This window comes from Eurosta solidaginis, chromosome 3 (genome assembly GCF_040869045.1).
Source record: "Eurosta solidaginis isolate ZX-2024a chromosome 3, ASM4086904v1, whole genome shotgun sequence".
Taxonomy (NCBI): domain Eukaryota; kingdom Metazoa; phylum Arthropoda; class Insecta; order Diptera; family Tephritidae; genus Eurosta; species Eurosta solidaginis.
The window spans coordinates 207,266,361-207,278,736 of NC_090321.1; the positions used below are offsets into that span (position 1 = coordinate 207,266,361).

A 12,376-nucleotide genomic window follows, 5' to 3' on the forward strand; every position below is an offset into this window, starting at 1 on the left:
ATTCCGAGGCGATATTCAAGCGAAGCATCAGTTTTTATTTATTTTGGTTTTGGTTAAATTAAAATTGTGCAAAAATTTGAACAAAATGCCAGAACTATGGTTTTCGGAGATGCAGAGGCAAGAAGACGTGCAATTGTGCATAAAAATCGCAAAAATCGATCGATCGAAATTGAGAACACGTCGGTTTCCTTTAGACGAGAAGCGTTTTGTTTAGCTTGGAAAATTTTTGATAGGAATTTTCAAATTAAGATTTGTTATACTAAATAAACAAATAGTCCAGCAAAAAGTTGTTATAAATCTTCCAAATAAAATGAATAATTTAATAAAACTTATTTGTGGGAAAAATAATGTAATTATCTCTGCTTAATAAGCTAATTACTTTCGATTCCGACTGCTCAGAGGCAAAACTTTTCAAATCGACCAAGTCTGGTCGGAATCGATATTCAGAACACCAATCCATTTCGATTCCGAATGAATTGGTCGGAATCGGAATCCAGAACAGGCCCGAATATGATAGAATAGAGTATCAAATAACGCTTAACCGTTTATCAATTTAATTAAGCTTATAGTTTCAATCTTTACACCCTCTGACTCAAAGTAAACTCAAATATAATCATAGTATTTTAAAACATAAAGTTGCTTATAATTTAAACAAATCTTCCCTTGAAACAGAAAAGCCCCAGTTTGATGGCATTTCTTCTTTAGCTAAGTTTTTAAATAGCACGAGCAACGGGATCATTATAGAGATTTCTCTCGAAATATTAAATCAAATGCTATCTAATAAAATGTAAATGATAAACATAGCATACATCTGCTTTAAAGTGTTTTACGAGCGGAGAAGGATTTCATTCGGTTCGAGAGGTATATTTGTGAAAACTTGTCTGTAATCGCTTAACTTTATTCATCACTATTGTTGTTGTAGCAATAAGAACACTCCCCGAAAATTTTGGGTATCGTTATATCGATGTTGAAGGTCCTTTGTTTGACAGTACGTTCCGGTAACAAGCACCATAAAGGTAGTATCCCGACTAACTCTGGAACGATTTATTCTCTATACCTCGTCGTCTCTGAAGATAACCAAGATTTTAGAATGTTAAAAATTTTCTTGCAAATTGTTCAAAAAACTGCTCAGAATGATATTCTCAAAAAAGCTTACGGTAGGAGAAATTCTTAAGATCGCGGGTTCAGAAAGGGTACAGAAAAGTTGTCTGTTTTAAGTAAGTTTGGAGATATCGCGATATGTCTTTCAGTTTTTATAGACCACTATAAATAAGATTCTAAATTTTAAACCATTCCCCGACTTGAGCAATTTTTTAAACTTTTTTGTACTAAATTGGAGACCTCTTCGGTTTAAATTTGAAACTTAACTGAAGATCAGATTAGGGATTTAAGAACTAAGTCTGGAAATTGCTATAAAATAAAACCAAATAGTTTAAACATACTGCAGATGACGTAATAATGTTCATTTGTCAAAGTCATAGATTCTTTTTCATTGCAGTTTTTCTATGCCTATTAAGAGTTATGATGATAGGATGTGATAGCTAAGTGGGTAGAGCATATATACATATGTAGTAAAAAAGTTTCAGATTAACCGTGTAATCTCTATACATAAATGGGAAAGTCTCTAGGGGATCGGAGCATCACGCCTAAGCCACACCACCAAATAACGCGAAAATGTTCTATATTTTGCCCTCAGAAAGGTAATAGGCTTGGGTTCATCACCTGAGAAACATTTCTTTCCGGGCTGTGGACGAGGGCTCCACCTATTTTAATAATTCGTATTCATCTTGTGATTTGCTTAAAATTTGGTATATGGGTATCTCTTTGTCTAGCCTTTTATTTTAGAAACTTTTCTTTCCGGAAATGGGACCAGCGACCAACCTATTTGAAACAGTCTTACTTACTGTGCGATGTGCTTGAAATTTTGTACAGGAGTTCCTCTTCGACGAGCTATGTACCTGGAAAACTTATTTTCCGTAATTTGGACCAGGAACCTATATACCGATTCCAAAAAATATTATTTGTGATGCAATTTGTTTGAAAATTATTACTTAAACAGTCTTTTGAAAAAGGAAAATAAGAGATCGGAGTGGAAATTGAAGAGGGAAAGAAAAAGAAGAAAAGGGGAAGAAAGTAAATAAAGAAAGTGCGATGGTAAAATGGGATGAAGAGCAAGCATGTGCAAGGAAGGAGATGAAAAAGAATAGGGAAAGGTTGAGGGAGAGGAAAGCAATCGGGAGTAGAGTGAGAAAAATCGAGAGTGTAAAAAGGAAAAGATACGGAGGAGAAACAGGGATTAAATACGAACGGAAAGAGAAGTAAGCTAATTTAATATTCGATATTTGGTATACAGGGCCGGATTAACCCTCAATGGGGCCCTAGGCAACCATCAATTTGGGGGCCCTTTTTACACGTCCGTTCACTTCTTTTTCGATTAAAAACACAAACTTATATCTTTTATAAACATGTTATTGTAACAATGTAACAATATCAATAAAATTACTGTCTACATTTTAAACATGTCGTTTTCTACATTTGTTTTCGGCAAATTCATCAATTATATCATCAATATCGAGTTTGTCCAATAAATCTGTTGTAGCTCTTTCAGCAGCTCTGATTCTTTTAATTGCGAGAAGGATCGTTCGGCACAACAATTTTTTATCATTAATGTTAAAAAATTCCGAAGATCCATTTCTGTGTTGGGAAATACATCGGCTAATTGATCTTCCATTAGAAACTTATACAAATGACTATGAGTTTTTTGTACATCAGTGTATCTGGAGTTCACGTAACTTCCGAATTGTTTCATTTCAATGAAAAATTCTTCCAAATCTCTAGAATAAAAGCGAACTAAGTTATTTATAACTTCGTGAAAGTCTCCTTCACTTAGAGAAAAGTTGATGAGAAATGGAAATCTGTCTGAAACTTCCATATACTTTCACTGTGAAGATTGTCGATGATTTTTCGGAAAACTTTTTGCATAAAATCATCGCGAAGCGAAAATTCTACTTCTGGAACATTTCCGTCATTAGTTGTTTTTTTCTACGACGCGCACGTTTTACGATTTCTGTATAACCTACACCTGGTAATAATTATTTTGTTTTTTCCTCGAAGTCATTGAACTTTTCACGGAATGAAACTAAACTCTCTTCTAACGATCCATACAAAAAGCACACGTTTGCAAATCTGCTTTTCACTTTGCAATGACTTGCCCCCTGATCGCATAGCCTCTGTTCCGAAAATAACTGACATTTTTCTAAATAAAAATAACCAGTGTACATTTTGAGATAATTCTTCTTTTTTACTGAGCGTGCTTTGCACACAGAATATATTAACTTTGATTGGATAACGGTTGGTTGACAGGTATAAACTAATCGAGATAGATATAGACTTCCATATATCAAGATCATCAATATCGAAAAATTTCTTGTGCCATGTCCCTCCGTCCGTCCGTCGGTCCGTTAACACGATAACTTGAGTAAATATTGAGATATCTTCGCCAAATTTTGTACACGAGCTTATATGGACCCACAATAGATTGGTATTGAAAATTAGCAAAATCGGATGATAACCACGCTCACTTTTTATATATATAACATTTTGGAAAACACAAATCACCTGATTATTTAGTAAATAATACACCTAGAATGCTGAAATTTGACATATGGACTGATATTGAGACTCTTGATAAACATTTGAAAAAAAAATTTGAAAATGGGCGTGGCACCGCCCACTTGTGATAAAATCAATTTTACAATTATTATTAATCATAAATCAAAAATCTTTAAAGCTTTCGTAACAAAATTCGGCAGAGGGGTTGCGTTTACTACAAGGAATGCTTTGAAGAAAAATTAACGAATTCGGTTAAGGACGGCCACTTTTATATAAAAGATTTTTAAAAGGGTCGTGGTCGAATAAAATAAGCTGTATCTTTGCAAAAAAGAGCTTTATAACAATGGTATTTCATTTCCCAAGTGGATTTATAACAATAAATAGGAAAAACTTCAAATTTAGAAAATGGGCTTGGCACCGCCTCTTTTATGACTAAGCAAATTTCTATGATTCGGGAGCCATGACTTGAAGAAAAATTAACATATCGTAATGAAATTGTGTGCACAAGTATAAAAGGTTTAAAAGGGTCGCAGACTAGAATAATAAGCTATAACTTAGCAAAAAATAGTTTTGAATCAATGATATTTCACATATCAAGTTTTATTGTAAGAGGAAATGGGGAGACATTTTTTTTTTTAAACGGGCGGTGCCACGTGTTATCTAGAATAGTAGTTTATCTGAAATGTGCAATTGAAGCTCACACTGAGTATATAATGTTCGGTTACATCCAAACTTAGACACCTTTACTTGTTATTATTCAATATACTCCTCTTTCACTTCGTACACTTCTTTGCACGCTCATACAATTTGTCAAATGAGTCGGAAAAGTCCTTTTTAGGAACCTTGTCTAGTTAGTCGGTCGTCGCCTTTTGAATGTGGTCAATTGAGTTCTTTTTATTTGAGTACAAATTATTTTCAGTTCTGGGCCCGTATTACGTGTTACGATCCGTGATCGAAACTCATTTTTTAAATCACAATAGCTCTTGAAAGGAGGATCCGATTAATGGCATATGTGAACTAGCGACAAATAGTACTCGTAAGATCCATTCTTTATTATAATTTTTTAAAAAAGTTTGACAGTTGCATAGTTATTGCTTGAGTGAAAATGGTTTTCAGTCACTGATCGTAACACGTAATATGGGCCCTGATTATATTTTTCTTTTACTCTCTAGAATTTTATGTTTGTAAGAAAATGTTAGGTCTTTTTCATTTTCGGGGGCCCCCTCAAAATCGGGGCCCCAGGCAACTGTCTATTTGCCTACTTGTTAATCCGGCCCTGTTTTGTTAGATGACCTAATCATGTGAAAACGATTCATAGCTTAAAAGGACATTAAACGGAAATGTGAAGTTACTCAAGGCCAAAATAATGACATATCAATTTTAAAAATTGGACGTCAAATAACCAAGTTGCAAAGAAAAAACCTTTTTGGCTGTATTTCGAAGGATCAAAAAAAATTAAAAAAACATTTTTTCGAAAGCCTCTCAACATAATCTTCAAATTTAGGGGCGGACATTAGCAACTTTTTTTTTGTATGGGGACCAACCCAGTCTAATATACAGTAATTGAAGAAAGAAAATTTCTCAAAACCACCTATAGCCCTTAAAATTTACCAATAAAATATAACATTGTGTTAAGTTCACTGTTGCTAATTTAGAAATACAATTTAAAAGTTTTTTTTACAACTGTATTTGAAAACTGCTTAAACTTTCGCAATTAATTATCGTTTAATTATACATCTCACCTTTTCATTAGCTAAAGTTCGAAAGTAAACGAAAGTAAAAGTTGCTCATTTAGGGCTTGTGTACATATGTACATATACTGATATAAATACATGTGTTACTTGTTTTAACTTATAAGTACATGTATAAACACATGCATAGATATATTACAATATTAAAAGTACACGGAACATTTAAATAATCAAAAGTTACAAGCAAGTCATGCCGACAATCACTCAACCAGTCAACCAAAATGAAGCAAACTTCAACCCAGCAAACATTAGCGAAATTATAACTAAATTTTCGTTGATTTTGCTAAAAATAAATAATAAAAAAGTGTATAACAAATTAAAACGAGCAATCAAAGAAGGCAGAAGACAAAACCACGACAAGTACACGGTTGAAAATTTTGGTTTAAATGTAAACCTTCATACATACATGACAAAACTTTTTTTTTTGGTTTTGAGTGCAGACCTTGCGCAGTTTAAAACGAAAAGAGCTGATATGACTGGTTTTGAATTGAAACATTTTGGTTTAAATTAAACACTAATATTAAAAAATTTCTGTTTGAATTCAAAACTTAATTGTTTAAATGTTAAACCAAAAAATACTAGAACTGAAACGTTTCTGTTTGCTTTTGAAACCCTTGAGTCTATATTTAAAATCTTTAAAACCTAGAATTAAAACATTGCCGTTAAATTTTAGACCAACAATTGTCCAAATTTTAACCATAGAATCTGCAGTTGAAACTTTTTGGTTTGAATCTATGTGTTAAAAAAAACCCTAGAATTAAAACATTTTGATTTGTGTTCAACAAATTTGTTTCATTACAAAATCAATAGATTAACAAATGCCTTAAGTTAAGTTCTTTCCATAAAATGAAACAACACTAATATCAATTACCTCGCAGCCGATTTTGAAGCCTCCACCGCCTTGTCTTTTTATGGGAGACTGTTCTTCAAGCTAGGGATCTGCAACTTTCAGCAGGAAAGAAGTAGAAATTGCAAAATAATACTGGCAGTGCTTTCTTTTGTAAACTCGCTGTCCCGCGCCTTGCGTAACCCTATTCCTTCATATTGAATTCCGAAAGCATCTGCTACTAAAATTAAATGCGGGTGTTACTTTATATTTTTTTCATTTGATTAATTCAGTCTAAAATACATGTTTTCTTACAGTTTAGTCTATATACATATATAGAATTAAATTCTGTGTGTGTGTGTGTGCTCGCTATGGAAACGTATTTCTCACACTTCAATCATCACGAAATTTTGGTTATAAGTTCCTTCGATCAACACAAAGGTTTTAGGCTAAAAATAATTTCGATATATAAAAGGGCACCTCCCATACAAATGGAATTTTTGGTACTGCACAACTCTGGAGGTATACATGCCAGAACATTGAAATTCAGTAAGGAGTTATATGAGGTCAGTCCCTAACACCGCCAAGAAAATGTGGAATTGGGAAAAAGGGGGCGTGGCACCTCCCATACAAATGAAAAAAATAAGGATAATGAAAATTGGTAAAGAGCTATATGACGTTAACTCCTAACACCTTCTATAAAATGTGGAATTGGGAAAAAAGGGGCGTGGCAACTTCAATACAAATGGGATTTTCCAGAACTATGGCTGCCGTACAAACTTAGGTTATTTTAACACCTAAAGTTTGACTGCATTGTTGAGTTTGGCTGTTATTCCTTTTGGACGTTTAGTAATCTGCCGCCGTTAAAAAAATTGTTAGCTTCAGTCTATCTACATATATCTTCTATACAAATTCTGTGTGTGTGTTTCCTATGGAAATGTATTTCCCACACTTCAATCATCACCAAATTTCGGCTATAGATAGGTTCCTTCGGCCAAGACGAAGGTTTTTCATATTTCAGAATAAAGAATTTTAAATAAATTTTTTTTTTTTGGCTGTGCGAACGAGCAATCTTAGCTCCAAAAAATGATCATGTTAACAAAATCAATGATCGCATTCAAAACCAAATTCCTGGTGATAAATCGATCGACACAGTTACAGATGAAGATAAAATTGTGAATTATCCAATTGAATCTCTAAACTCTTTAGAACCATCTGGAGCCCGTGCATACATTAACTTTAAAAATTGGCTCAACAATCATGATTCTTCGTTATTTAGGCCCACCAAAATTGTGCAATGGAACCAGACTTTGCGTTAAGAAATGCCGAATGTAATCGAACAATCATCAGCAGTAAAAAAAAGGTGAAGATGTGCTCATACCACGGATCCCAATGATTCCTACAGATTTGCCATTCAATATTTACAGAACAATAGACTAAATTATCAACAAACAAAAAAGAAAAAATACGCCGGGTATAGCTAGTTAAAAATAGGAAACAACTCAAGCTTAAACTTACATAGTAAGCTGTTATTAAAATTAAGAACGGTACTTATCGATTTGCTAGATGTATAGTCCTAGAATTAGGTTCATACATAGCTTAGTTCGTTTTATGAGTTGCTTCGATAAATAGTCTATTACGCCGAAAATCACGCAGTGGAATATATGGAATGAACAAATTATATAAATCAGAGCAATTTATGTAAAAGTTTATTACATTATAGACAAGCATGAGATACAAGTTCTTCTGTCATAAAAAGCCTGAAGACCAAGCAATTTGCGACTGCTGGTATACAATGGGAGGCAGTCTGGTCAGTGAAGCATATGTAAAGCAATTTTCGTAAAAATTTTGTGAACTCTCTCAATTTTATACATTGAAAGGATTCCATGTTAAGTCAAGACGACTTCTGAACACAAAAGTGTTTTACTTACCAGTTGCTCAATACAATGCATTTTATATAATTTGCTTTTCGCAAAACAATTACCTGGACATTTTCAGGCTGTATGCAAGTTCGCCTAAGTTTTAGGAACCTAAACTAATATTCCACTGGAACTTTCCAACACTGCAATAATTTGGGAAAAAGCGGTTAAAACTTTGCGAGTTCATTTGAAAACCGAAATTGTTTAGTTCTGCTTAGAAAATAAAAAGAACGGGGTTCAATTAGGGTCCGCGGTAAGTACCTATACCTAGATAGCAGTACAAGAAAATGCAGTGGCTCCGTTTAATAAGGTTTTTTTGCCTGACATCGTGAAGCACATGCATAATGACCATTGCCAAAAACTCGAATTCAATACTCTGATGTTGGTACGCCTCCAATAACTCATTTTAGGCCAATTAGTCCACTTGTCTGCCACAAATGTTCAGATTGTGATCCATATTTGAGAAGCAGGATCCAACTCTTGTGCCGCCAACATCGGTTGACATTAAGTTGAGCTCACCACCACGCACAATCGGTCGGACCTTAATCGCAGTAGGGATCATGGCTTCCGGATCTATATTTTACTTAAATCGTATCGACAAGAGCGATTTATTTGAAAACAAAATAAAATGAAAAATCAAGAATAAGTTTGTTATTGAAATTTGATATTTGAATTTAGGTTAAAAAGTGTATGCTCATAAAAATAAAAAAATTTTATTTCTCACTGCCTTACCAACAGTTTCCAATGATTTAGGTTTTTTCTCTATTTAAGCAGAAATTAAGGTCAACTTGTACCCAACCTTAGTTTGAACAATTAAAACGTCTTCGGTACGCCCCATTTTTCACAAAATTAATATGTAATATGTATTGGGGGTCGAAATTCGACCAATCCAATATATTAGGTAAGGGATATGAAATTTAAAGCTTACTTAGACTAAACCATGCGAATGGGCTAATTAATGTGACTTAATCGGTTCAGGAGATACGTGATATGGAAAGGGAAAGTTGTATGGGATGTACCACACCCTCTTTTCCAATTCTATATGATATATTATCGGGTTTGGGCATCTGCCCATAAAGTATCATTGTCCTGATATTACTACCCTCAGAGATACATATTTGAGTTTTCTTAGTTTGGTATATTTATACGATGCCACGCCCCTACATACCAAAGTTACCCCACATGCATTGAAGAACTCTATTTCCTTGGTGTATATTTCATCCAAATCGGCCAACAGTGCGTTCAAAAAAAGAGGTTTAAGGTAGAATATTTTGGTTTTTATTTTAAACTGCTCCATAGGCTAAAAATATTAAAACTTAGTTCCCTGCTAGCTTGAAACGTAAGACTTTTAGGTTTTAATTTCAAACTACTAATTGGAAATAATATTTTTCAATTTTCTGGACTAGAATTTAAACCCAAATATATTAAAAATTGGGTTTATCCCCTCATAGTTTATAATGTAGACCAAAAGAGTTTAAAAACGTGGTACGTGAACAATTTTTTGGTTTTTATTTTAAACTTTTTATCGAACATTATATTTCTCAACTGTCTGGACTGAAACTAATGCCAAGATATTTTAGAAATTGCTTAAAAATATTTAGTGATTTTAAAATAAATATAAAAAAGCATAAAATCAGCAGTAAATTTTTGCTAGGTTCAAAAAATAAACCAAAATTTTTGACCGTGTAGCATTCATTGCTGATACAAATCTAAACAGATCTAATATCTAATATATATTATAAATGGCAAAGTTTGGATGTTTGGATGTTTAGATGTTTGGATGTTTGGATTTTTGGATGTTTGGATGTTTGGATGTTTGTCCAGACGTTTGTCTTTGTGACTCAATCACGCAAGAACGGCGGGACGGATTTATATGAAATTTGGCATGCATATAGCCAATAGTCTAGAAGGATCTACTAGCTATATATTTTTCAAAAGGGGCGTGGTCTCCGCCCCCTAGGAACAGTTATAATTTAATTATTATATTTTTTTGTCTTTGCGACTGAATCACGCCAGAACGGCTTCACGGATTTTGATGAAATTTGGGACAGAGATAATAGGCTACTGGCGAAATTTTTTTCGAACATGGAAAGGGGGAAGGGGGTCCCACGACCCCTTCGAATAGTTACTTTTTAACAATTTTTACACATTATAACTTTACGTATACTGACCTTCACCAATATTACAAACTCAATGGGAGAAATAAGTCGAGGGCTTACAAAGTGAGCAGTGATACACCTCCCCCCCCCCCCCCCCCTCCTTTCCCGTCTCGTGCAAAATCTATAAGTTGTTATAACTCAATGTCAATTTTGTCCTAAAATCAATAATTTTTGGTATCTGGCTCATACAGATCGAGATCTAAACAATTTTGGAAAAACGATCAGTGGTACTCTCCTCCTCCCGCCATCCGCCCTCCTTCAATTGTTTTTATTAGCACGATTTTATTAGCTTTACCTGTATGTTTCTTTGTAACTCTTTATTCGCTCCAACGCGCCTGTTGCCTTATTAACATGGTTTTATAATTACCTTCACCCTATTTGTAATCCCGTTTGGGTCATATCGAGACCCTTCAGGGATCATTTCTGGATGGTTTTCGGGATCCGTCCGCGATCCCGCCGGGGTCATTTCTGGACTTTTTCGGGACTATTCCGGGATTATTTTGGGACCCTTCCGGGATCATTTGTGTATAGTTTTCGGGATCCGTCCGGGATTCCGTCGGGATTATTTTGGGACATTTTCGGGACTATTCCGTGATCATTTCGGGACTATTTCGCGCTCATTTGGGGACCCTTTCGGCATCATTTCTGGACGGTTTTCGGGATCCGTCCGGGATCCCGTCGGGGTCATTTCGGAACTTTTTCTCGACTAAGACGGGATCATTTGGGGAGCCTTTCGGCATCATTTCTGGATGGTTTTCGGGATCCTTCCGGGTCCCGTCGGGGTCATTTCTGGACTTTTTCTCGACTGATACGGGATCATTTGAGGACCCTTTCGGCATCATTTCTGGATGGTTTTCGGGTTCCCTCCGGATCCCGTCAGAGGCATTTCGAGGCCCTTTCTCGACTAATACGGGATGATTTGGGGACCCTTTCGGCATCATTTCTCGATGGTTTTCGAGATCCGTCCGGGATCCCGTCGGGGTCATTTCGGGACTTTTTCTCGACTAATACGGGATCATTTGGGGACCTTTTCGGCATCATTTCTGTGTGGTTTTCGGGATCCGTTCGGGATCTCTTCAGGGTCATTTTGGGACTTTTTCTCGACTAATACGGGTTCCTTTGAGGTACCTTCCGGCATCATTTCTAGATGGTTTTCGGGATCCATCAGGGATCCCGTCGGGGTCATTTCTGGACTTTTTCTCGACTAATACGGGATCATTTGGGGTAGCTTCCGGCATCATTGCTAGATGGTTTTAGGCATCCGTCCGGGATCCCGTCTTGGTCATTTCGGGACTTTTTCTCGACTTATACGGGATCATTTGGGGACCCTTTCGGCATCATTTCTCGATGGTTTTCGTGATCCGTCCGGAACCCGTCGGGGTCATTTCGGGACTTTTTCTCGACTAATACGGGATCATTTGGGGACGCTTTCGGCATCATTTCTGGATGGTTTTCGGGATCCGTCCGGGATCCCGTCAGGGTCATTTCGGGAATATTTCGGGATCATTTGGGGTACCTTCCGGCATCATTTCTAGATGGTTTTCGGGATCCGTCCGGGATCCCGTCGGGGTCATTTCGGGACTTTTTCTCGACTAACACGGGATCATTTGGGGACGCTTTCGGCATCATTTCTGGATGGTTTTCGGGATCCGTCCGGGATCCCGTCTTGGTCATTTCGGGACTTTTTCTCGACTTATACGGGATCGTTTGGGGACCTTTTCGGCATCATTTCTGTATGGTTTTCGGGATCCGTTCGGGATCCCTTCAGGGTAATTTTGGGACTTTTTCTCGACTAATACGGGTTCATTTGAGGTACCTTCCGGCATCATTGCTAGATGGTTTTCGGGATCCGTCCAGGATCCAATCAGGGTCATTTCGGGACTATTTTGGGATCATTTGGGGTTACTTCCTGCATCATTTCTATATGATTTTGAGGATCCGTTCGGGATCCCGTCGGGGTTATTTCGGGACTTTTTCTCGACTAATACGGGATCATTTGGCGGCCCTTTCGGCATCATATCTGGATGCTTTTCGGGATCCGTCCGGGAACCCGTCGGGGTAATTTCGGGCCTTTTCTCGACTAATACGGGATCATTTGGGGACGCTTTC

General features: G+C 36.2%; 1 protein-coding gene across 5 annotated transcripts in view; it reads left to right on the top strand.

The window, feature by feature from the left end:
- The window catches only part of Hr3 (Hormone receptor 3), a 263,144-nt gene that overhangs the window by 111,413 nt on the left and 139,355 nt on the right, over positions 1-12,376 (top strand). The window lies entirely within an intron of this gene.